Here is a 26,763-nt window from a genome sequence, read left to right as displayed (position 1 = left end):
ATCATTTGTACATACAATGAAGTATTATTATTCAACCTTAAAAAAGGAGAAAATCCTGTCACAGGCTACAACAGAGATAAACCTGAGGACACGACTCTAAGTGAAATAAGCCAGTCACAAAAATACAGGTACTGTATGATTCCACTTACATGAGGTACCTAAAATAATCAAATTCATGGACCCAGAAATTAAAATGGCAGTTACCAAGGATTGGGTAAGGGGAAAAAGTGGAGTTATCATTTCATGGGTATAGAGTTTCAGATTTGCAACTTCTGGAAATCTGTTTCACAATGATGTAAATATACTTAAAGCTACCGAGATATAGGATTAAAAATGGTTAAGACGGTAAATTTCACGTTACGTTTTCCACCACAATAAAAAGTACTTGGGGTGCCTGGGTAGCTCGGGGTGCTTGGGGTGTACTTGGGGTGCCTGGGTAGCTCAGTTAGGTAAGTGTCCAACTCTTGATTTCTGCTCAGGTCATGATCTCGCAGTGGTGAGTTTGAACCCCATATCGGGCTCTGCGCTGACAGCGTGGAGCCTGCTTAGGATTCTGTCTCCCATTTTCTCTCTGCCCCTCCCCCGTTTGCTCTCTATCTCTCTCAAAATAAATAAAAATAAACTTTAAAAACCTTACTTAAGTTTTAATTCCTTTAGAAGGAGGAGGGGGGTGCAATAGAAAGGAAGCCCAGAGCAAAAGTTCATCTGTGACAGGGGGTGGGGGGCAGAATAAGGGGGGAGCTAAGAGATTTCTGAGGCAGAGGCGCACAAGTCAGCAGGGGAAAAAAAATGTGTCCAGAGATACAAGGGAAAAAAGCATAATGATGAAATCAAGTCTCAGAGGAAGCAAGGAGTCTCAATGGGGACTAGCACAGCTGGATACAGAAACTGCTGGAAATGACATTAAAGCCTTTCTTACCCAATAGTCTAGTTGCCTACTCGATTACACCCAAAAGCTGAACTTGGCTTTCCCGCATCCCTTTTCCGAGTCTGGAAGAAGAACAACCTGCGTGCGAATTGAGCTGTTTTTTCAGACCCCAAATTGAAGCAACCAATGGAAGAGCTTTCCTGATTGGTACCACTCCAGGATAAAATGTGTATCATTTATTCACTCAACGAGGCTTTCCTCTGTGCCGGGCACTGCTCTAGCTGCTAAGGATAGAGGAGTATCAGGAAAACTCTCTGCTCCCATGGGACTTGCATCTCAGAGGCACCCATCAGTTGGCTCCGTTCTGTCACACAGGTCCAGCCCATGTTGTACGTCTCTGCATCCTTGCTTTTCAAACTCCTCAAGACCTTGGACCAGTTCTGTAAGACCATCCACCCATGGCAACGTCAAGCCAGCGTTGGTACAGATGGAGGTAAACAAGTCCCAGTTCGAGAAGGCTGAGGAAGCAGGGTCCTTCCAAATAGGGGCTCTGCCCACGAGGCGGAGGAGGGCAGGGCTGGAATTGCCTGCTTGGCTTAGGAGTGGGTTGGCCAAGTATGAGTTAACCGAGAAACCGAGCACACGAAAGAGAATACAGTGTGGCTTAAAGAGCAGGGGAAAACCTGCAAGGGGGGAGGGGGGGCGGGGGCAGAGCATGAAAGAAACTCCGAGAGACAAAATCGTTCAAGTCCCTTGCAACAGCACCTTGTGTCCTGTGCTCTGCAGCAGCCCAGTGGGCAGCTTAGACCAGGCAGATCACTAGAGAAGGAAGCCTCGCCCTGGATGAGAGGCCAAGAGTTTGCAGTGCCCTTGAGGCCCCTAAAGTTAGACTTGCAAAGCCATTTCCCCCTCGGGTCTACATGGCAAGAAAATATCAGAACGTCTATACTTTATTAATGGCATCATTTTGAATTTTCACTCTTATGTATGTTTTGTAGTGTATACAATCTATGAGGACAATAGTAGAGGTGCACAATCAATCAATCAATAGGCATGTATTAGAAGTTTATGCTCAAAATATTTTAGTGATGAGGATGAGCAACTGGAAAGATTGGCAGTCACTGCTCTCAATCAACCTCTCCGTGTCTGTAAGTAGGACCGAGAACCCCACGCAACTGGAAATACCGTTGCCTTTTACACCAGACCAACTGGATGGAAGGAGCAGGGAGACAAAATGGAGAGTGAGGTGGGCAGGCAGGGCCACAGTCACCAGGTGGAATTCCAAAGGACCGGAAGAGGTGGCCAAGACCCCAGAAGAACTCAAAAAGGAAGGCAAGAATTTTCAAAGGACTGAGTGACGATTACGGATCTTCATGCCAAATGGCAAATTTTATCAGACTCATCTGTGCTTTCCCTTGGCTTGCACATCCCATGCTGCTCCACTCAGCAGATAAAAGAGTCCTACAGGTAGAAAGGTTCGATCCTCAGAGAGACAGCTGGTGGTTTTACTTGGTTTATTAATGCCCGAAATCTGTCTTCAAAAGGAACAGAACTTCTCCAGGTAGCTGGGGTGTGGCTGTGGGGTAGCTGGCATCCTCAGCTAGGCGACAGGCTATCCAAGGACTGGACACTCATAGGCACAAAGACATACATGCACACATGTACCTGCGTACAAACATACGTGTCTGTGCACACACAGGTGTGAACACACACACACACACAAACTTAAGCCCATGGTTCGAAAACATGGAGTTACATGTTTCAGGTCTTCTATGTTAGATGTAATATCTCTGGTAAAAATGAATAAGCACAACTTGTAAAGGCACGGAACAGCCATCATTTGTACAAGGCTGGCAGTGAGGTGAATTATCGTGCACCTTCATGGAGCTAGAAGATGGGTTTGTTAATAAAAGAGGAAAACAAACATAATTACAAGCTTGCTTAAAAAAAACAAAGTACTTAGAATCTATATCAATGTTGAAAACTCTACCTCTCTTGCAATGGCTCCTTGGAAAACCATCATATGGATACATCACAACTTATTTTATCAACTCCTACTGGGGGAGGGGTGCGGGGGGGGGGGCGGGGAATGGGGAGGTGACGGTTAAGCGTGCAAAGTTTCAGTTTCGCAAGATACATAAATTCTGGAGATCTACTGTATAACACAGTCCCTATAGCTAACAATTCTTTTTTTTATACATAATTTGTTGTCAAATTGGTTTCCATACAACACCCAGTGCTCATCCCAACAGGTGCCCTCCTCAATGCCCATCACCTACCCTCCCCTCCCTCCCACCCCCCATCAACCCTCAGTTTGCTCTCTGTATTTAAGAGTCTCTTATGGTTTGCCTCCCTCCCTCTCTGTTTGTAACTTTTTTTTACCCCTTCCCTTCCCCCATGGTCTTCTGTTAAGCTCCTCAAGATCCACATGAGTAAAAACATATGGTATCTGTCTTTCTCTGCCTGACTCGTTTCACTTAGCATAATACCCTCCAGTTCCATCCACGTTGCTGCAAACGGCGGGATTTCATTCTTTCTCATTGCCAAGTAGTATTCCATTGTATATATAAACCGCAATTTCTTTATCCATTCATCAGTTGATGGACATGTAGGCTCTTTCCAGAATTTGGCTATTATACACTGAAAACTTGCTACGAGGGTAGATATCGTGCTAAGTGATCTTACCACAAAAAAATAAAATAGTAGTGGTAATAATGCAGGAAGAAACTTTGGGAGGTGGTGGCTGTGGCTATGATCCTATCAGTGATGGTCTCATGGGTCTACATTTATCCTCAAACTCACCAAGTTGTATACATTAAATATGCACAGATTTTACGTGTCAACTTCCATAAAATGGGCTAAAAAAACCTACTTGATAAGCACAGGGTGATGTATGGAAGTGTTGAATCACTATATTGTGCACCTGAAGCTAATATTACACGATATGTTAACTGAGTGGAATTAATATAAAAATCTTTAAAAATTTTTTAGTAAAATAAATAAAATTAAAACCTGCTGATGAGAACTGAGACGGTTTCCAGCTCTTCACTGCAGCGGGGACCATCTTTTTTTTTTTCTATTTCTGTTGTTTACGGCGCTAATTTTTACTCATGGGGTCCACAAGGAACATCTTTATGTTGGTTTTCTATAAACCAAATGCCCAAGATGTCAGGTTGATGACAGTATTTACAAAAGGTATTTGCATCTATAAATGTGATCTGTACCATCAGCTTCCCTCCAAAAATACTGAACCCAAGAATGTATTGCAAAGCCTTTTTCCCCATACCCTTACCATCACGGTGGAATCTTGATTTTTTTTCATCTTCGTCAACGAAAGAAACAACAACAAAAAAGATACCTTATTTAAACTAACGTTGCATTGACATTAATCATTTGCAAAGGTGAACAGTATCATGCTCACTGGCCATTTGCATTCACTACATTATTACCAGTTTGTATATTTCCCCCTTATTTATTTTGTCCTTTTCAGCTTCTCATTCATTTTTTTACGCTTAGAGATATTAACCATTTGTCTATAACAAAAAGTACTTTTCTGAGGTTAATTCCGCTCTATCTTTAAAGCTTTTCTTGCATTACTTTTCTAGTATAAAAATTTTACATTTTAGCCAAGTTAATCAATTTTTTGCTTTCTATTGCCTCTTTTCTGTTAAGCTTAGAAGAAGTTTTCTACTACACACTTACTAAGGTAGTCACCAATGTGTTATTTTCTGATACTTTTCTATTTTTTCTATACATTTAAATATTTTATTTTTATTTTTTTTCAACGTTTATTTATTTTTTTTGGGGACAGAGAGAGACAGAGCATGAACGGGGGAGGGGCAGAGAGAGAGGGAGACACAGAATCGGAAACAGGCTCCAGGCTCTGAGCCATCAGCCCAGAGCCCGACGCGGGGCTCGAACTCACGGACCGCGAGATCGTGACCTGGCTGAAGTTGGACGCTTAACCGACTGCGCCACCCAGGCGCCCCACATTTAAATATTTTATTCCTCTGGAATGTATTTCAAAGGAGTAGAAGGAGATCCAGCTTCATGATTTCTTTTTTTAATGTTTATTTTTGAGAGAGAGAGAGAGAGAGAGAGAGACACTGAGTACGAGTGGGGGTGAGGCTGAGAGAGAGGGAGACACAGAATTCGAAGCAGGCTCCAGGCTCTGAGCTGTCAGCACAGAACCCGACGCGGGTCTCGAACTCACAAGCGGTGAGATCATGACCTGAGCCGAAGTCGGACGGTCAACCGACTGAGCCACCCAGGCGCCCCCCAGCTTCCTGATTTCTACACGGCCAGTCTCAATGAAATGTGTCTAACGCCTTCTACGGACGAATCTCTCTCCTCCTGAGCGGCCTGAAACGCCACCTCGATCTCAACTTCTGGTCTTTTCCATTGACCTGCTTATTTCTGCACCTGCACCACATCCTTTAGTTAATACAGCTCCGTGACATATGTACTATCTCCCTCACGAGGGGAAGGGCAAGTGTCCCCTCACTACTCTTCTGTTTCCAAATTTTCATAGCTTTTCCATCCTATGCGTTCATCTAGCTGAGCTTATAAGTTATGTCATGAAAAAAATAAGAATAAACTATGTTGAAACTTCAGAATTTCCATACATGGGGTTATGACAAAGATTCCCCAAAATATCGTGAGTGTTTTAGTCCTTGCAGGCTTTTGGTTCTGTCATGACGACTCGTGGTGTTAGAATGCCAAAGCAGGCATCGATAGTAGGTAAATCAACTAAAGTGGCTGTGCCCATGAAAACTTACCACGTCATGTGAATTTCACCCTAATTCAGCAGCACACTGTATACTAAGAAAAGTCCCTCTCCTAGGTCAGCAGGTGGTTGTCTACAGGAGAGGAAGAAATGCTACACGCTTAGGCAGAGGCTTCTCCTGCTTGGTGCTAACGGGGTCCGCTGCTAGGAAGTCCCTGTGAAGATGGGACAGAACTCCCCAGCAGATTTGGGGGTGCTTCAAGACCACGGGGGAAAGACAGCCTATCCTCAGTAGCAGCGAAGCTGAAGGCCTGAGCCACATGGTTCATCACCGAAACTTGCATCCACATAGAATCTGGGCTCTGCTGCCCAGGGGGTTCACCCAGGATCTTTAAAACATCCTGATGCCGGGCTCCCACCCCCAGACATTCTGACTTGATTGGTATAAAGTGTGACCTAGGCATCAGGAGTTTCAAAAGGTGCCTGCACGGTTCTAATGTGTGGTCACGTTAGGGAATCACTGACCTACAAACGAGGTGATGGGCTCCCCCGACTTCTTCCGTGGGCTATGTGAGTCAGTCAGAAATGGAGCCAGAGCTTCTGAACCCAGACTTCACCTGGGAATGCCCTGGGGAGATATTAAACATTACTGATGCAGGGTCCTATCCCCAGCCTTTCTGATCTGGAGTGTCACCCAGACATCGGGACTTTTCCCAGGTGACCCAAAATGCAGCCACACCAGGAACCTTGCACCAAACACTCTTTCCTAAACTTCTCTGAAAATAAGAACCAATTGGAAGTCTTTGAAAAGACAGAGAAAAGGAGAACAGGACGGGAGGATTGATTCTCACTGCCCCCTGACCCCTCCGGGACCCGCTGACTCGGGGAAACTGCCTGGAAACGGTGGAGGGAGCTTCTCAAGAACCCAAGTTGATTCTTTTTTTTTTTTTTTTTTTTAATTTTTTTTTTTTAATGATTATTTATTTTTGAGACAGAGAGAGACAGAGCATGAATGGGGGAGGGTCAGAGAGAGAGGGAGACACAGAATCTGAAGCAGGCTCCAGGCTCTGAGCCGTCAGCACAGAGCCCGACGCGGGGCTCGAACTCACTGACCGTGAGATCATGACCTGAGCCGAAGTCGGACGCTTAACCGACTGAGCCACCCAGGCGCCCCCAAGTTGATTCTTATCAGTAAAGTTCAGGGAATTTGTGTGCTCAGAATAGATTACATGCAAAAGCAAACATTTCCAGGGCGCCTGGGTGGCTCAGTCAGTTAAGCATCCGACTTCGGCTCAGGTCATGATCTCACGGTCCGTGAGATCGAGCCCCGCATCAGGCTCTGCACTGACAGTGCAGAGCCTGCTTGGGATTCTCTTTCTTCTTTCTCTCTGTCCCTCCCCCGCTCATGACCTCTCTCTCTCTCTCAAAATAAATCAATAAACTTAATTAAAAAAAAAAAGCAGAAAGAGAGGGAGGGAGGCAGGGAGGGAGACAGAGAGGGAAGCGGGAGAGAACTTGCTTCTCTAAGTTCATACTCAAGAGAGCCCAGGGTGGCAAGAGAAGCCTGGGGCAGGATCTCTGGCCCCCAGAGAGGACTACCCCTGGGACAGCAGAGTGAAAACTCAAACTCACATTAACCTACATGTGGAGTAAGACCTTCACAAACATTATGTCCTGTGAACAGTTAGGCTGGAAGGGTCCTTCCTACTTCAGAGCTCAGAGCATTTGATGGATCGTCATTCACTGCCCTAGTCAGTGGGCCAGCCAGAATATCACCCATATATTTTCCCTCCCAGCCCAGCGCTCCCTCCACAAAACGGTGGTGTTTTGAGCCACAGTCACGCTGTGCAGAACCCTGCACTCCCTCTAAATAATTGGCTGTGGTTGAAATGGACATGAAAGAGGAACCAACAGGGGGAGGAAAGAAAGCATGAAAGAGTATGTGCTTGAGAGCTATGGTCTCCAAATGATGAATCAGGAGACAGACGTGAAGCAGAGATACCTGCTTCTTCCCACCCCGTGCCTGCCCTAAGTCTCTGCCTCCCTCCTGCTTCCTGGCTGGCTCAGTGTAGAGCGTGCGACTCTTGATCTCAGGGTTGTGAGTTCGACCCCCGCGCTGGATGTAGAGACTGCTTAAAAACAACAACAAAAAAAAAATCTTTAAAAAGAAAAGAAAAAGACAAAAATGAAGTAATATGGGAGATGGTGACGATGAGACCTGAGCACAGGATCAGCTGTCCGTGGCTTACCCTGCTCTCCAATGCTCCCCCTCCCATCCCGGCATGAATTTGTTCAAACACCGAACAACGCACTGGGCTGTGTGGACACCCAGCGCTGAGGAAACCACACCAACCCCGGCGCTCCACTTAGCCTACTGCCCGAGGCCTTACTGTTCCAAGTTGCTACCTCATCTGACAGCTGTCAGAAAAGCAAATGTCTCAGCCCCCACCTCGGACTTACTGAACCAGAGTCTCCATTGTAAATGTGATTCCAGGCCACCTGATGGCCATGTCCATGCATGAGAGCCCAGACCAAGGACTCCAAAGAAAGGCAGCATGGGCTCCCTTCCCTTGGCTTCCATGGGCGTTGGTACCGGAGAAAATAGCTCTTCAGCTGTTATATCCCCAAAGGATGTTAGAGTTCTCCTAGTCAGACCCCCTCTTTCTGCAGGTGATGAAATCGAAACGCAGAAAGGTCACACGTCTTCTAAAGGAGCCGCCAGGACCGGAACCTTGCTCTCAGGTCATATTTGACAGTCTCAGGGCTGCAGAAAGCCAGGCAACTGTGTCTGTAGGAGGAAGGGTGGTAAAAATGACACAGGGAGGGTGGGGAACCACATCACGGCAGACTCCGAGGGGTCCCTCAAAACGGTTGGGGGGTAGATCGCTTCCGCCGCCCATTTTCAAGTCTGCTCTTTCGCTCTCAACACTGATCCAGATAAAGAAACGCTGATCTCCTCTGGCTTCCCGGCACAGATGCGCTTTTATTTTAAGAGTGATGTTCTGGTCCGTGACACCTACCAAGGCACAGGAAGATGGCCGTCAGATGTCACCCTGTCTGCATGCTTCCAGCAGGGCTCGATTGGTGAAGCCCCGGACTCTAAGTCACCCTCATAACGCCTGCACCGAGGTCCTCAAAACTTCTGGCTAGATTGCTAGAAACGAAGCCATATACTCTCTGTCAGGATGCGTGTAAATGACAGCACCCGACATGGAGACACGCTACCCCAACAAGCTTACCCACCAGAAGTCCCTCTTTATATCTAAGCAATTGAACAAAGATCGTCAAGGAAGCTGACACCTCTCTACTCCCCACCCCACCCCTACTCCATTGGAAGCATCCAACCCTGGACCGCTCTGAAAGTCAAACTTAAATCAACCTGAAAGACTCCCCGCCTAAGAACCAGCGCATTTTGTCAAAAACTAGACTAAAAACATAGACTAGAAACGAACTCACATGGACACCACACTTCGAGTATCAGCGCGGTTTTCTGAGCTGAGGGAGCGGGAGACTGGCAGATCTGAGCCAGGGGCGTGTGACGGTCCTGTGGCTTCCTTTTCTTCCCACCCCAGCAACAAAGAATGATTCGAGAGAGTTGATACAAAGGGACAAGAATGAAAAGTGGCCCCGACACATTTATGAGGATTTTTCCTGGGCTTCTTATGTACAGTTCCTCGAGGTTTTTTTCAGTCATATTAAAAGTAGAAGGGAACACCTGTTTCCCGTTACCCGGCCACAGCCCGATGTAGGATGGGGTGAATCACACACTCTCAGGAGAAGCAACAACAACAAAAAGTATATCATGGGAGAGAATGGCTTGACAAATTAACGAAAATTTCATATCATGTCCAATTGAGAAAGAGAAAGAGAAGGAGAAAGAGAAAGAAAGAGAAAGAGGAAGAGAAGAGAAGAGAAAGAGAAGGAGAGAAAGAGAAAGAGAAAGAAAGAGACAGACACCAAATGATAGGAGGATAGAAACACTTTGTTTCTAGTTGAATTCTCAGCAAAAGGCAGTTTTTGACATTGGAACAGAAAGTACCTCTGGGATGGATTTTTTAACCCTTTCCCTGAAAGGCGAGACCTTTCGGATTCACAACAGACCCCGTGCGTGTCAATCGTGACCACGTAAGTAGAAATAGTATTTGCTGGTTCCATGAGCTAGTGCTCCCACTGAAGCAAAAGGAGTTGAGGTTTGTGATTTGATCTAATGGCAATGGCTTTCCAATAGACATGCACGGAATCATTGATCAGTGTGCCCTCTCCTTGTTTGCACTGGAACACCGTTCAATTTACACCAATTAAAGAATGCTTGGTTTGGGTATTGAAGAATAATTAAGCGATGCAAATCCCCAAGGGCTTCTAAAGATGACATCTGACCAGAATGTTGATTACGGCATGAAGGCGGCGTTAGTATTTGAATAGTTTGACTGATATACAAAATCATTACAACGTCTCCCTAGGAAGAGTGACATTAGGTCAATGTATGTACTTGCCTGGTCACCCTAAACAAATTTGACAAGTCTAATTTTAAGTAATTGCTCAGAGTTGAGTGGCCGCCTCTGTCCCCGCAAGGGCAGCTGTCTGGACCACATCTTGTAATTGAGATGTGTCTTTAAGCTCTATGTGTCAACCCAACATGCAAATGTGCTCTCACAAAAGGTTAGGGGTTGGTGACGCTCCGGTGAATCCTTTTCCGGTCAAATTTCAACATGAAAGCTTTACTGCAGCTCTTAGGCAACTCCTCGACTAATTCTACCCCGTTCCCTATAGGAAAGATTAAATTTCTCAGCTGCATCAGACTCTAGAGTTCACCTGGAGACCAGCTCAGAATGTGATCCTTGGACCAGAAGCATCAACATCGCCGGGCAACTTGTTAGTAATCCGAAGTCTTGGGCCCACCCCCAGGCCGGCTGAATCAGAGACGGTGGGGGGTGAGGTCCCATCACGAATGCTTTAATAAGACCCTGGTGATCTAAAGCTCACTCAGGTTGGAGAACCAGTGATCAAACCCACCGATTCACTTTATCAGTGATGGAATGGAGGGAGGCCTGGTAAGTTAGGTAATCTGCCTGAGGTCACACAGCTCAAAGGACAGTAGAGGCTAGGGCTAATCATATTGTGGTCAAAACATGTGCCATTCGGTTTTTTGCCATTCGGTTAAAGTTTTGAAAATGGCTTGCTGTCTTTCTTTGTCTTTCTTTCTGTCTTTCTTTCTTTCTTTCCTTCTTTTTATGCAGCCCTCTGCTTATTCCTAAGAACGTGTTCCGGCAGATGGCTGGTTCTCCACCTTCTCCTGCACCCCAGCGAGGGAGCCTCCTGGCCCCAGCAACAGGGTGCAGCCATTGGACTTAGTTGTCAGGGAAAGCACCATCTGGGTCAGACGTTTAATTGCCGGTGTGAGAGTCTTGAGAGGTACCTTCTTCTGTCCACGGAGATCATGGATGCACAGAGACTGACCCTCTATTGCACCACATGCCTGAACAGCTGTGATGACCAGAGCTCCCTGCTGCCCCCTGCTGGATGTGTACAGAGATCAACAAAACTAATGTGGTAAGCTACTGTGGTATTCGGCGGGAGTTTGTTACTAATTTATAACCCAGCCTATCACGGGACCCTTTGGGACTTTTGAGCAGCCCTCTTGCACTTAAAAGTAAGTGATGCGGGTGGGGGGGTTGGGTGGCTCAGTCAGTGAAACGCCCGGACTTTGGCTCAGGTCGTGATCTCACAGTTCATGGGTTCGAGCCCCACGTCCGGCTCTGTGCTGACAGCTCAGACCCTGGAGCCTGCTTTGGATTCTGTGTCTCCCTCTCTCTCTGCCCTCCCTGCTTGTGCTCTGTCTCCCTCTGTCTCTCAAACATAAACGTTGGGAAAAAAATTTTTTTAAAAAGTAAGTGATGCGGGGCACCTAGGTGGGCATCAGACTCTTGATCTCAGCTCAGGTCGTGATCTCGCAGCGGTCACTCAGAGTGGAAAGCGCAGGGACTGCTTGGGATTCTCTCTCACCCTCTCCCTCTGCCCACCCCCCTCAAAATAAATAAAAATAAACTTTAAAAAAATCTCCTTAAAAAAGCGAGTGATGTGTAGGACAGAGATGTAAAAAAGAAGCATCTTCCCTATTTAGAATATAATTGAAAACCAATGATATTTCCAAGAGGATGGCAACCACATCTGAGTCACTCCCCAAACAACAAATTTCAGATGTAATGGTCTGCTTTACAAACCATTGTACCGTTTGTCATTTTATTCCAGTCCGACCACACCCGGGCTCCAGGGAGCTCATGTATGTAACTGCAGGTAAGTTAACCGATTCAAAACTGAAAATTAAGGGCAGGGTTTCATTCGCAGGCTCTGCGGGGGCCCCCATTCCTGGTGCCCGTGCCGCACCCAAGCAGCTCAGCCCTTCAGCTCAAGTGTAAGTAAGGAAAGGTTTTTTCCACGGTGCTCAGCCTCCCGGCAGGCAGAGGATAAAGCCCGTGCACGTTGCGTTGCGCGCTCCCCTCCCTCCCCCTGCCCCACCCAGCTCCCTGTCCTTTTTCTTCCCCGACACCCTAACCACCCAGGTGAGTCTCTGCACCCAGCACCCCACCCACCTGCTCCTTCCCCGCCCCCACCCCTGGCCTCTCGGCCTCGGTCCCTCTCTCCACAGCAGCAATGCTGAGCCTTTCAGCCACTTGTCCCCGGACTCCCCTTGCGGGGCAGGGGGTAAAAATACCTCTGAATGGGGAGGAGCAGACAGAGTGGATTCATGGCAGCGGCAGAAGAGTGATACAGCCCAAGCAGAACAAAACGAGGGCAACCCGGACAAAACAAAGCGTCACAATAGATCATTTCTGAAAAGTCATCCGGGCAGCTTTGAAACCCCGGGCTGTGTGTTGGCAGGGCAGTTTCACATCCACGGGCTTTCAAGACACATGAATGGAAAAGGAACAGTAACTCTTTTTCATACCTCTTTTCAGGGGTCTTGTCGCCACAGAAGGATTTACCATTCAATTCCCATACTTTTATGTGGGAAATTAGGAATTTGCCCCTTAAAAAGAAATTGCCTTTTAAACTCTCATAAATTGTGGGGACTTTATAGATTTACCAAAATTTCTTCCTCCTTCTCCGCCTTTCGCTTCTAGTTCGTGTTTAAAAATACTCATAAACACACACACACACACACACACACACACAGACACACAAACATTTCCATCTTCTCCACCTTTCTCGGGAACATTTTATTCAGAAAATCTCCAACCACAGAGAGAGTTCCTCTTTCTGCCCCATACAGGGTTTGGGGTTTGTCCTTGACTCTTTCTTCGTTTTACCACATTTCATCACAGACCCAATGGCTCTTCTGAATCAAAGGACCTATCCTAGAAAATATTAATCACTGTATATTTGGAAAGGTGGCCAGGGATGGGCCAAGTTGGTGAAAAGGTCAGAAGCGAAATACAATAAAATAAGGCACTCATGCGTGGACCCAGCAGGCATTTACTGAGTAGCCACTGGTGTGACTAGCCCTGAATACACGCTACTTTTGAATTGTCTGATAAAAACAATCAAGTTTTACCAGAGGAGAGTCCAGTAAAATGTCCCCAAGAAGAACGGCCCCGCCAGTATTTTCCGCAGCGGCCGGCACGTATCTGGCTCCTTCTCAGAAGCCTACAGTGTTTGGCCATGTTAATCTCATTAACCTTCCCTATCAGTTTCAACGGGACAGAAATGAAGACTTGAGAACGTGGAGTCCCTGGTCGGAGACTCAGGCTGGGACAAGTCAAGCTTTGGCTCTGGGCCAGTACATTTGATCTGACTCCCCAGGCCTCTTCCAGGGGCTTTTTTTTTTTTTTTTTTTTTTTTTGGAGCAGAGGAAGAAAGAGCATGCAAGGAAGCCTGGCCATAGGAAATCCAGCTATGTTTGACCCCGCTTCCCTCCTCCTGCCCCCAGGAGAGCCCTGTTCCAAGGCTGATTCCCGGGAGCAGCTGTACAGAGGGCGGCCATTCTCCAGGGGCAGTCAAGCGTACCCCGGTTCCCTCGGAGAATCCTTTGGGGTAAGAGATGGAAAGAGATGGGGGGAAGGGAAGAGAAAGGAAGGTTTTCCTCCCCAGCAGGTCTGTAAGGCGAGACTGGGCCACACTAACCATTTCCTGATGTGCAGAAGCTGAAACTTGGACTTCTTTTCTTGTTAGATTTCTTAGATATGCAAAAAAAAAAAAAAAAAAATCACCAAGAAATTAGCATCTCACAATATCCTTAATTTGGTCTACCTCAGACCCTGATATCACTCATCTGTCCAAAAAAAAAAAGATAAACAACAATGTCCTATTTCTGAAGACAACGGTTAAAAAATTAGAAATGTGCAATATGTAAGTGTGTCTAATCCAGGCCCTGGACACCTGAATTTACACAACGTTAGATGTCAGTTACATCTCAGCAAGGCTGGGGAAACACAAAACCTTAGAAAGAACACCCCAATAATAACTGCATTGACATCTGCAAGTCTGGGAACTGTATCATTTCCTTCCTGAAAGAACTTGCCTGTGAACAGCTATTTCAAAAGGAGTCAGGATATTGCCCTTTAAGAGGCAAAATCTCACTCAGAAAAATTAATACTTGAAGGAAACGACGGTTCTTAAATACAGCCTTCACTTGCTTGAGAAAAAAACAGGTAGCTTTAACAGTCTGAGAAGTTTTATAAATGAAAATGTGCCCATTTCCTTCTTCACTGTCTCCAAACCAGGAGTAGAAATTCCAAAGGCCAGGGCCCTGAGAAGCTTCCAGAAGCCCCACCACGGCAACAACCCCTACAAGCCCCAGAAATGGCAGTGCACAGTGTCTCTGGGGAGACCCCTTTTTCAACAACCTCAGCCACACCCCTAAACTACACATGTCGACAAGATGCCGGCACCTCTAAAGTCTGAACCAGGATTTCGCAGCCTGTGTGAAATTGACAACACGTTGCTTACAAAACCCTCTTCCAACTTCATGTTTAAAACTACTGGCTTGTACTTACTTTGTTTTTTAAACAGGCTCCACACCTAACGTGGGGCTGCAACTCATGACCCCGAAATCAAGACGCACATGCTCTACCGGCTGAGCCAGCCAGGTGCCCCTGTATTTATTTTAACTGAATTCAAATATTATATGGATAGAGAAATTCTGTGATTTTTAAAATATCCCCTATGCTGCATTTTTCATCTACGTGAATGTAACATTTTTTTTTAAGTTTATTTATTTTGAGAGAGAGAGAGGGTGAGAGTAGGGGAGGGGCAGAGAGAGGGGGAAAGAGAGAATCCCAAGCAGGCTTTACACTGTCAGCACAGAGCCCTATGCGGGGCTCGAACCCACGAACTGGGAGATCGTGACCTGAGCCGAAACCAAAAGTTGGACATTTAACTGACCGATCCTCCCAGGTGCCCCTGCGACTTTTATGACCCATCTCATCCTTCACTGCTAGGACCACTAGAGGTTATGCCAGCTGCAGAAATTCTCACAGTACTTTGTCTATAAAGTAGTAAAAGCGGGGCGCCTGGGTGGCGCAGTCGGTTAAGCGTCCGACTTCAGCCAGGTCACGATCTCGCGGTCCGGGAGTTCGAGCCCCGCATCGGGCTCTGGGCTGATGGCTCAGAGCTTGGAGCCTGTTTCAGATTCTGTGTCTCCCTCTCTCTCTGCCCCTCCCCCGTTCATGCTCTGTCTCTCTCTGTCCCAAAAATAAATAAACGTTGAAAAAAAAAATTAAAAAAAATAAAAAAATAAAAAAATAAAGTAGTAAAAGCGATCTTAATAATGGAGTGAGTGCACTCTCTCTCTCTCTCTCCCGCAACACACCCTTGTTGAAACCCTTCAAAAGCCACTGGTATACCAGCCCCCAGCCATATCGCCAATTGGAATGTGTCTCTCTCCACTCTTCATTCCTGTCTCCAGTTCCCTGTGCTCAATAAGTTCTTCCTCGTGTGGGGCCTTGGCACACGCTCTCGTCCGCTTGGAAGGGTGTGTCCCCACTTTCTGCACACCTATTTCTTGTCTTCCTTTAGGGCTCGGCTGAAACACCACCTCCTCGTGGAGGCTTCCTCTGACCATGCTGGCTACAGTGGCTTTCTGTCGCCCATGCATCTGGACGTTTATGTTCTTCGCAACACATACTCCAGTCGGCAGGTGCTTCAATTTTATGTCTGTCTACCTGCTGTGTCTCTCTTCCCTGCTAGAAGGGAGGCGCCGGCAGGATAGGAGCATGACTCTTTTGTTACTTTAGCATGGCTGGTACAGAGTTGGTGCTCGGTAATATTTTTGGAATGAAGGAAAGAAGGAAAAAAATGAGGGAAGACAAGATAATGACCTGAAATCAATTCTCTGCTTCCCAGCCCAGAAATGTTCTGCATTATTCAGGGTAAAAACCTCAGCTCTTCTGTGAAACAGACAACAAAACACAGTGGCTCCCAGGATCGAATTGCTTTCCCTTTCACGCTCTCGAGTTGGACAGTGCAGGCTGGCAGAATGTTCTGTTTCACACAGTGATGGAGAGATCCAGATCCTTCCCTCTTGTTGCCCCCCATCCTGCAGGGCACTGTGCTTGGTTTAATGGGGCGGCCAGCACATCCGGGTTCCAGCCCACCGGAAGGGAGGAAGAAAGGAAGCCTAGGAAGAATGAGTTCCAATTAGGAGCTGAAAACAGAAGTTGCACACATCACTTCTGTTCACATTTCATAGGCAACAACTTCGTCTGACGTCCAGAAAGGGAGGGTGGGAAGTAGGGTCTCTAGCTGAATGACTTCACGTCCAGGGAGAAAAGGAGGACAGATTTAGGGAAAATTTGCCATCTGCCACATGTTTTTCAACTCCTTTCCGAGTAGAAAACTTTCTGAGGCCTGTCCCAGGGCAGCAGAACCTATGTGCTGACTCTGTCTTTGAGTGGAGAAAGAAGACCTCCCTCCTCCCCACCCCCAGCTCCCCCGCTACATGGGAGCTGTTGGGGGTGGGGGGGTCGCATGATGTCCAGGGTGGCCATCACTGCAGCTACCTCCAGCATGAGCAATCCTCCCCCTTCTTCTTGGGCTCCGAAGCTCAGCAAACATCCAGATGTGTTTTGTTTTCACCCCTAAGTTTTCCCATCCATGTCTTCACTCGTTGTGCCAGGACGTGCAAAACGCAATTGACCAGAGTGCCTCCTGCTCTAATCTGAAGCCAGGGAAATAAACAGGCAGACCTCTTTGCTGTACCCAAGACAATCCTAGGTTAGCAGCTTCCTTCAAGGTGATCTTGAGCAAATTTTTTAGTATCTTTAAAAGTCATCCTGCTCATGCCCAAAATCGGGGCTAAAATACCTTGTCTTGCGGTTATTATTAGAATTAGCTCGTGAACGTAAAGATCTTAGTTCTTTTTAAGAAATACCTGGCATGTGGATGTTCAATTTATGTTTCTTGCAAGCAGTGGCTTTTCTCTTGCTAAATCCCAGCCCGACAAACCATCTCTCCCCCTCAACCTATACAAATCCCTCCAGCCTATCCCCTGTGGCCTCCAGCCTTGCAGAAACAGTCTAGTCCACTCTGTCTCCCTCTCTCCTCTCGATTCCTGTCCCATACTTGTTCACACTTTGTATTTAATGCCTTGCGCTCCCCACTGATTGTTTCATAAGAATTGTCTGCTCTCGCCGGCTGGATCGCAAGCTCCCCCAGAAGCAGCAGATATCACGTCAAGTCCCAGCTCACAACGTCTAACACAACAGGACTTTGTCACATCCACTCAACGGACACTCCACCGACTTGCCGAAATAAAGACACCAGCAGATTGAAGCTCGATCTACATGACCTTAGAAAAATAAATTAATTCAGCCATATTAGTCCCAAACTCCGGTTGATTCGGGATTTCTTTTTCAAATAGTAAAACATTCTGCTTGTGCGAACTGAATGACTAACTTAACTATCCCCTCTGTAGAAGAAGCTGAAAATGTTGCCTAAAATTATATTGCACGCTGGAACTTCTGGTAACTCAGGATTGCTGCCTTCTGGGTGGTGTTTATTCTATGCCACAAACACCTGAATTACTGAAATTGAAATGAATCCAGATTCTGTGTTTGGGGTTCCAGCATTTTGTGGACTGGTACATGTGCCTGACAAAAATCTGGGGAATGCTTGGGCTTTGGTCCCTCTGAGAATTATGCCATTTTCCAAGAAAAGCTAAATAGCTCATTCATGTTTCACCCTCTGTTCTTCCAGGCTGGTTTCCTGAGGATATTTTTTAGCCAGACTGCTGCGTGCCTGTGTGTGTGTGTGTGTGTGTGTGTGTGTGTGTGTATTGAATAGGCTGCTGGAAACTGGGAATTTTAAACTAAAACTTATATTGAATGATTCTTGAGTGCACTATCCTATTTCAGACTAAAAACAAAACAAAACAAAAACGGAACATATGAATGGCATTCAGTCAGTGGCTTGAGTTGACAAATTCCCCCAGAGTATAACTTTTAAATCCGCATGAAGTCTGTCAGTACTGTTTCTGAGGAAAGATAACTAATAAGTGCCATCAGGTAACAAAGCTGTTACGCTTTTCGTCTTTCCACCTCACTTTTATCAAGAGAAATGGGGAACTTCAGGTTTCAAGGGCGTTTTGCACAGGAAGCCCTAATGTGGCCTTAACACACGCTGAAGTCTCTAGCCGGGGGGAGGTTACAGAGGAGCAAAAGCTCCTTGACTGGACAGCATCCTTCAGGGGTTTCCAGAAGGAAGGTGATAAGTATATAAACCACCCACAAGCATGGGGAGCGCTCCAGGCCATCTGAAACCTTGGACCCTGTTTTGAAGAAGAAGGAGATGCCATGAACTACCAAGCACAGAGCCTGGATTCGCTCCCCAAACCTAAGCAATAAGCTTCAATGCAGACAAGGAAAATACTTAGTTTGGCTTAAGTGGGCAGTTCAGGCCAGCGTGAACCGGGCAGGCAAAAGAGTCCAAGAATCTATAAAAGTTTTTAGAAAACAAGAAGGCGTCGGTCAACAGGGATGGCCTGGCAACGGATAAGTGCGTTCCCCTCAAAGCTAGAGTTGAAGCCTCTTGAATATATCCAAAATGTCTGTGGTACCTACACGCGATAGGAAGATGAATTTTCCTAACTTGTATTTTATGTTCTCTATGGTCAGCATGAAACTTTCTCATAATTAGGAAATTTAATTAAATTACAACTTTTAAATATCTATCTATCTATCTATCTATCATCTATCTGTCTAACCTATCTATCATCTCCCTTTCCGTAAAATGATGAAACCAGCAAAGTCTTCTAAGAGGACTCCTGAATCGGGTCTTTATCACAGAGGAATAAAAGTACATGGTGAGCTAGAAATGCACGAGTTGCCCCCACAGGCACAGAGCAGGGGGTAGGGCTGTGGGGGCAGGAAGCAAGGCTGGGAAGGGTCTCGAAGACCACATCTCAGGCACCCGCACTTTCCTGTTGGTTAGCAGGGGCTTGCTGAACCCGTCTAGGAGTGAGCAAGTCTGTGTGGCCCCCTTACACTTCACGAGGTGCTGAGGGCTGGCCAAGGGTCGCAGAACACAATCGCCGTCTTCAGAGCATGTAGAGGAGGTGCCCTTGTTTTGCAACGTATAATGAGGACGAATCACGTGGCCTCCATCGATGAGAAACTGAGTCCTAGGGGAGCACTGCAGCCTGAAGTCAGATGACATTTAGTCCAAAAGTGTGCACAGGACAGCAAGCAATGTAGCCGACAAACGGGGTTGGGGGGGGGGGGGAACGCCTGGAAGAAATGGCATTGTTCCATGGCATTGCCTTTTAACCTACTGTGCCAGTCAGGGTCCCGGTGAGAAACAGAGGGCTCATTCAAATGGGTGACTCCGGAGAGGCCAGCAAAGGGTCTGTTTACAGAGGCGTCACTGGGGTTAAGAAAATCAAAACTGTGGCGACCAGATATCACCCCTAGGCTTGAAGCAGCACTGGGGAGGGGGTGACTCCCGCCACACAGAAAAGCAATTGTGTCCCCCTAGGGCCAGCGGGAGGGACTCACCCGTCAGCAGCACCCTGACCTCACTCTCCTGTGCCTCAGTTTCCAGCTCCTGATCCAGCCAGACCCTATTGGCAAAGAAGCCATTGATGTCACCCCTAGGGACCTACTTTCCCAGGATTCTCCACAGAGCAGGGTGGAAAAGGGGAAAGAGGGGGTCTGGAGGGACAAACGGAACATGTCCAGCCCACATACTGTGTCCTGTACTTTTAAACACTCAGTTCCTATTCTCTGCCTTTCTCCACTGGAACATTAGCTCCCAGAGGACGGGGATTTCACCAGTCTGTTCTCCGCTGTATTCCAAGTACCTGCACCCAACAGGCATGCAGAGAATATCAGTTGGATGGTAGAACCGAAGCAAAGAAGAAAACCATTTGCCCAGTCTTTAGTAGCAAGTAAGTAATAAGACAAGCAGCATTTTCTATAAGGTAAAAATAGTTCTTAACAGGGTGTTTCCCTACGGTAAACTGGGTCCTATTTTGGCCATTCCGCCCAAAGCAAAATATAGCCAACATACATAAGAAGGAAAATACGGTGGGGTATAAGATTTGCTGAAAAGATTATATTTATGCTTTGCTTGGAGTGAAGAAAAGTTTTGGGAAGCGGACCGAAGAATTTTAAATCGCCTTAAAGAAACACAAGAAATACATCTTTCCCCTAACTCTCAGACCTGTGGTCTAGGAAAGAGGGGACAGTTGCCAGGATTCTTAAAGCAACTCACTGTTAAATAGTGAAAAGATGTCAGGTTGTGGGTTTGTGTGCCACGGGAGGTTTGAGAGACCAACATTGTCTGGATTTGATGACAGGTAATGACATTAACTAATTACAAAACTAATCACATTTGGAGCGGTGGAAGCTGAGATCATGATAAGCATAATCAAATCCCTGACTTCAGGGCTTCGGGAATCGGAGGATAAGTTTTCTCCCCTCGCAAAGCTTGACCAGATGCCTTTTGGAGTTCTTTGTCTGAATATTTGGGAAGATACCAAAGAGAGTCAGAACAGCATTCTGAATTGCAAAGCCCAGTGGCAGGACTGGCACTAAGTGAGGGCACTATAGGGACACCGTGTGGGTCCCTAGTGGCTGACGATGAGCCTTGTCTACCCCGGCATCGGGAGCTCCATCAAGGTAAGTGCCTGGGCCTTGACCCCCTACCTCTTCCCCTAAAAGCCGAAAGACCTGAGTCCCCCTCACTGGTTGGGTCATCTTGGACAAATTCCAATCCACTGGAGTCTCAGTGTCTTCCCGCACAAAGTAGAGATTAAAATACCAGTTACGTTTGCCTCCCCAAATGGGCATGCAAATCCAGCGAAGGAGTTTACTTTGCAGATTATCAGCTGCTTTAAATATAACACGTATTGCTGGCATTAAGCCAAATCACAGGCCTGAATCCCTATGATATGAATACCTCACTCATCAGAAAGGTGGAGAATCTTTAGAATAAAGAAGCTGACCTCCTTCTGGTGGTAGGAAGTCCTCCAGTGCTCTCTTTTGCCCCTCATGCTCTCTCTGGCCCCGTGGGAGGAAAGGGAAGAGGCCGGTCTCCTTCAAAGCATTTCCAGCCCTTGAAGGAGACAACGGAGCAGCGGCCGTGGTCATTCTTCGCATCTGGTAACATTCCTTAAGCCCCAGCGTAAAACTTGAAAGGAAAGGAAATCCTAAATGCAAACACTATCTTTCAGTCTCTTGGAAAATTTTCTACCTCCACTTTCTCTCTCCTACCAATTCACTCATCTTCAATTAAAGCCGTCTTTTGACTTAAACCTCACTTTTCAGAAGGCAAGCCATCACTTAAGAAAGAGAAAACCATTAAGAGATCCGGATTTCAATTAACTTTGCCGACGATTTTTGCGTAATTCTGGGGGAGGCGTTATTCTTTTGGTAAGGTGGGGGGCACAGAACTCAAAGATGAACGGAGGTTTTGATGACGCCGGTGGGCAAGGACTAAACTATACTCAGTCCTGATCCCCAGGCCCTGCTGAACAGCAAAAACACTTGGAAAATGGCCTAGAAGAGAGACCTGCCGAATTGCCCATAACAATGGGTCACTCCATTACTGCCACTTGGGTAAAAAGCCTTTGGTAAATAGTGTCTCCTTGTACTTTTTCATTGTAATGTAATTTTTACATTTGGTGTTTACACAACTGTGCGATTTTTCTAGCCAATCAATAAAAAATATAACCCAATCTTGCTTTTTCCAAAGCGGCAACTGTTTCAGAATTGTCGATACATTCCGCTCGGAACAGGGGACCCCTGGGTTAGCGCCGCTCGCTTCGATCCAAGCACATGCGCACAGGCCACAGTAACGACAACAGAGGAAACTACTGATACAGATATAATTTTTAATGTGTTGTGTCGCCGAATGTCTATCAGAGGGGAAAAGTCTGTGAGAATAGATTTAAAACAACAGGCATTTTCATCAGATAAGTACACGGCATTCATCTCTGTCCTCTAGAAATATGATTTCAGCATAACGAATGAAGGGAAGGAGCTCATTGGAATACAGCCCTTCTGAGCAGCAGAGTGAAACCAACTTTCATGGAGAACCCTCTCCCCCGGTGGGGGCGGGGAGGGTTGCTCCTGCGATGAGGAATAAGGGATCGTCATCCAAACTCGAGCAACCATTAGGATCGAGCAAAGGAAAGAAGATGTAACCATAAATGATGCAAGCAGGGATTTCATTTTAAAAGATTTATTCCGACCATACTTGACTTCCTGATGGGAAGTTCAACCCCGCGATAGAACCGGGCAATCTTCGGAAGCCCCTACGGGGGTGGAGCAGAAGGGTCCCTTCGGTGATCAAGCCACCACCTTTCCAGCACAAGGGAGCGAATTGAAGCCAATGACCTCCTCTCCAACAAAACGCAAAAAGCAATGCTACTCAGTAGACACCTAGGCAAAGATCTAAACGTGAACTTGTAGCTCGCCGCTCTTGTCGGAAGGCAAGCATTAGACTTGCACCGGATGATGTAGCTTTTTCATAGTGATGCCAGTGCCCCCTGTCTCCTAGGGAATGATGGGGCTTCAGGTGAGGGAGCCTGAGCCCGATGAGTAGCCCACGGCGTGCTCTGTGTGCTGCGTGTCAGTCCCGTTCCCAGGGCTTTACCCCTCACCCAACCCTGTGAGGGGGTCCAGTCGTCCACTCCGTTTTACAGATGACACGGCGACACATGAAAGTGACTTGCCCCAGGTCACACGGTTACCAGGGGCTGGAAAAGCGCCTCTCAGCCAACTCTGAGAGGACCAAATAACCCCAGTGCTGCGGCTGAACCGAACTGAACGGAAAGTTGGAAAAGTGGTAGCCTTGAAAGAAGGCAGGAAACGATTTGGCTTAATTATAATCATCTCCAAAATCAAAACCAATTTGCTGAATTCTCCCCCCCTTTCACCTCAGCAGTCTTGAGCAACGTTTCTGTGAGGACAGAGAGACAAACATCCTCTCTCGGCCCACCCTCCCTGAACCTCCATCCTGAATTTACCCGCTGAATGGAAACAAGTCCTGACACTGAGGAGCACCTCAGGGATCGCAAGAGAGAACAAGGAGCCCGTCACAGAGGTCAGCTCGAGACCCCCAAAACACTCGGAACCCCAGCAGCCCCGTGCCACCACTCAGGGGTATGGTGTCGCGCCCCCCGCCCCCACGCAGGAGTGGAGGCAGGCAGACCCCTGGGTTCATCCAGTGTGACTCATCCATTTCGACCTTGCGAAGAGGGTTTCTACATATTCTGCCCATGCTAACACAGAGCCGGTGCTAATCTCAGTCCTCAGCTCAGGCATTAAAAATATGTAAGTTCTGGGGGCGCCTGAGTGGCTCAGTCGGTTAAGCATCCGACTCTTGATTTCAACTCAGGTCATGATCTCACGGTCATGAAATTGAGCCCATGCTCAGCATGGAGCCTGCTTGGGATTCTCTCTCTACCTCTCCCTCAGCCCCTCCCCTGGGTTCGCTCATGCTCCCTCTCTCTGTCTCTCAAAATAAATATTTTATATATAGAGAGAGAAATATATCAGAATTGGGGCCTCCCTTGTGCCTAAGCCATGGCCAAGTTCTGGGGATTCTTTAGTTCTAAGACATGGTAAGGGAGAGGCCATCAGTGTTTGATGTCATGTGTCTATTCAGGCAACCTTTGATATGTCGCTCAGTCCTCCCCCCCCTCCTTGGTCCTCACAAGCCTTCTGCCCAAGCTTCTGGACAGCCTCGTGCTCCACAATTACAGCTCCTACCAGATGGTCAAGAGACCAAGGATAGATCTCCTTCTCCCTGCCCTTTCCCCCACCATCAAGACTGTGAAATGTACCCACAGACTTTGTAATCTCCACTCTTTAGCTGGGCCCTAAAGGCTTTCTGTTCCCCCAAGAATGTAGCAAAACAGTAAGGCTTGCATCCGGAAGGATATCACAGAAACCCAACAACAGAGGCTTGACCAAATAGAAATTTAATGTGAGACACAAAAAAGTCGGGCACAGGGGCACCTGGGTAGCTCGGTCAGTTAAGCGTCCGACTCTTGGTTTCGGCTTAGGTCATGATCTCACAGTTCGTGGGTTCAAGCCCCGTGCTGGCTCTGCGCTGACAGCACGGAACCTGCTTGGGATTCTCGCTCTTTCCCTCTCTCCCTGTCCCCCACTCTCAAAAATAAATAAAATAAAACTTTTTTAAAAAATCGGGCACAGGGCTAAACAAAGACGCAGTCAAAGAACCAGGCTCTTCCTAGCCTCCAGCCTGTTTAGCGCTGTTTAACAATGGCCGCTGTCCCCTGGGCATCCCATATCATGTGAGCAGGACAAATGCTGGCTGGGAAGGAAGTGGCTACGATGGACCATGGCCTACGTTTCCCGCCAGCACTGGAGGCATCCGCCTACTCCGATCTGAAGGGTGGTGGCAAGGTGAGCTGTTGGTTTCCTAGCCTCTGTTACAGGAAATAGCCAGCAGGGCGGGGATTGAGAGCGTCAACCTAAAGAATCTGCCACCACCAGGGAAGACGTATTTTTCACTGTCACTTCCCTCCCTGAAAAAAAAAATAGCCACTGGCCTAGTTGCTTGAATGAGGTAAAAGTGAAAAGAAAAAACTAGATAGAGGTACAAGGTTGGATAATGCTTCACACAATATTATCCAACCTCATGGGTTCAAGAACACCTCAGTCTGGGTAGACGCCCAGAGGAAGTTCTAATGTTACTGGCTTCTCTGCAGGATTGGAATCAATGACCTAGACAGTTGAGACCTTCATCCAAACCCCTGCACTCTCAGCCTGCATGACCTAAACCAAGGGCCCCTGTTCTTCCGTCCCTATCTTGGCTTGGTGCAAAAGACCCAGAAGGTGCTTAGCAAATGGGTGTTGGGCCAAAGAAAGTCCCGAATTTGTGAACGGTGGAGGTTGGGCCAGATGTGGCGGAGATGTTTCCTAACGTGTATGACACTAGAAGACCCAGTCACTGAGGGAGAACTTACAAAGACTAGCCATTTAATGCCAACCGTGTTCTACCCAGCTCCTTTGGGGAGGCCTGGAAGGGTCAGCTCAAGGCTCAGTGCACCTACAGAGATCCAAAGACCCCCCACCCTTCCCTCTCCTACGGCTTCAAAATCACTTTAGCCACCACACGGTGTAGCAGAAAGACTGACCCACCTGAATCTCAACCCTAGGTCTGCTATGCTCAAACCTTGGGAAAGTTCCTTTGAACTGAGCCTTAATTTCTCTATCTGTAACCTGAAGACTGCAAATATCTACCTTGCAGGGTTACTGTGAACATGGCAGATAATGGATGTAGAACACCTGTCCACTGGCTTTCTTAGTCCATGGTAATCTTCCTGCAAGAAGGTGCTGGGGTCTTGGATTGGACCACAAGTAGAACGCTGCCTGCTCTATCAGGGTAGATTTCCTCCCTCTCCAGAACTGGATTTGGTTGGTTGGCTCCTTGTTCTGAGGAGGAAGGCCGGTAACAGGGCAGGTTGGCTGAGAGAGCCCTTCAATCTCACGTGGCCAATTGGTGCTGACCTGTAGGGATCCCCAACTGACCTCAACGCTGCACAAAACTGTGCCTGTTTATGTGCCTTGACGTGGGGTGACACTCTGATCTCCACGATTTGAGCATACAGTAACACCACTTGCAAAGTGATTCATTCTTTGGAGCCCTTGGGACACCTTTGGTACTAACCTACACTTCCAGGGTCATCCGTACACAAACAAGTGTCAGAAGCGCTGTGATCAACACTATGCTCAGTACAACCAAAAAAAAACATCGTGCTTGGCAAAAAATGAAATAACAAGAATCTCTGGCTACATTAAACGATGTAAGAACCAAGGAGGGAGGAACCCCATATGCCCGAGAAGACCATACCTGAAGTTCTGGGGCATTCTGTGAGCTTCCCTACGGGGGCACAAACTGAAACCTGGCCAGAGGAGGGGTGGGCGTGGCCACCAGCCACAAAGAGAAAGCTCCTCCCCTATGCTCCAGTTGAAGAAGTGGGAGGAGCTCTGCGTGGTAGGGGGGAAAAGGATAAAAACTGTCTTCAAATATTTGCAGAGAGCTATCACGTGCAAGAATGAGCCTTATTTTAATGTGCATCAAGAAGTAAACCTAGAGCCACTCGTGGAGTAGTCCGCGAAGGCAGCTTTTGACCCAACTGACGGAAAGGACTTCCATGACCGCATTTGAAGGTGACACGTGCAGCCCTGAGTGACAGTGAGCTCCAGAAGCTAATGCTATTCAAGACCGGAGAATGAGTGCATGCTGACGAGATCATACCACCCGTGCCTCGTGCGCCTGTGAGGAGGGCCAAGGAGAACATTGCTTCAAATCCCCTTGTGTGCCACCTTTCAGGTGGCGACTTGGCCACACTGCTCGGGACTGTCAGCTATTTGCTTCCCCCTGCCTCCACTCCACAGACTTCGTCATGTGCAACCCAATGGAGCCTCTTCTTCTGTCCCCTTGGCGGGGCTCTGCCCTCCCTTCCCGGAGCTTCCCTATCACCCACGAAGCATGAGACAACTCCAGCGAAACTCCACTCCCAGCCATGCTCAGCCCAGAGGTAAGACGGGGAAGTAAGGGGGTGTTAATGTCCCACGAGGAAAACCGTTCACCAACCGGTGGTTGGCACTAGCCAACAAATTCTTTTGCCATCTTCCTTCTATTAGTCCATCTTGAGACCTCATGGTTTATGCTCTGGGAGGACAGTCCCTGTATTGGG

General features: G+C 47.3%; 1 long non-coding RNA gene across 3 annotated transcripts in view; it reads right to left on the bottom strand.

Annotated features, from left to right (window-relative positions):
• LOC115510452 overlaps positions 1–26,763 on the bottom strand; it is a 69,600-nt gene that overhangs the window by 30,876 nt on the left and 11,961 nt on the right. The window contains exon 6 of one of the 3 annotated variants that reach the window (XR_003967726.1): positions 7,758–8,610. The exons of 1 other annotated variant lie outside the window; for it this stretch is intronic. This is a non-coding gene — a long non-coding RNA (uncharacterized LOC115510452). Of the gene's footprint in view, positions 1–7,757; positions 8,611–15,352; positions 16,210–26,763 lie in introns of those variants that run through there. One more of the 3 variants, XR_003967727.1, reaches the window with a different exon arrangement.

The sequence above is a fragment of the Lynx canadensis genome, chromosome A3 (assembly GCF_007474595.2).
Source record: "Lynx canadensis isolate LIC74 chromosome A3, mLynCan4.pri.v2, whole genome shotgun sequence".
NCBI classification, from domain to species: domain Eukaryota; kingdom Metazoa; phylum Chordata; class Mammalia; order Carnivora; family Felidae; genus Lynx; species Lynx canadensis.
Note: the sequence above shows the minus strand (reverse complement) of the source record. Positions and strands in the feature narration are given on the sequence as shown.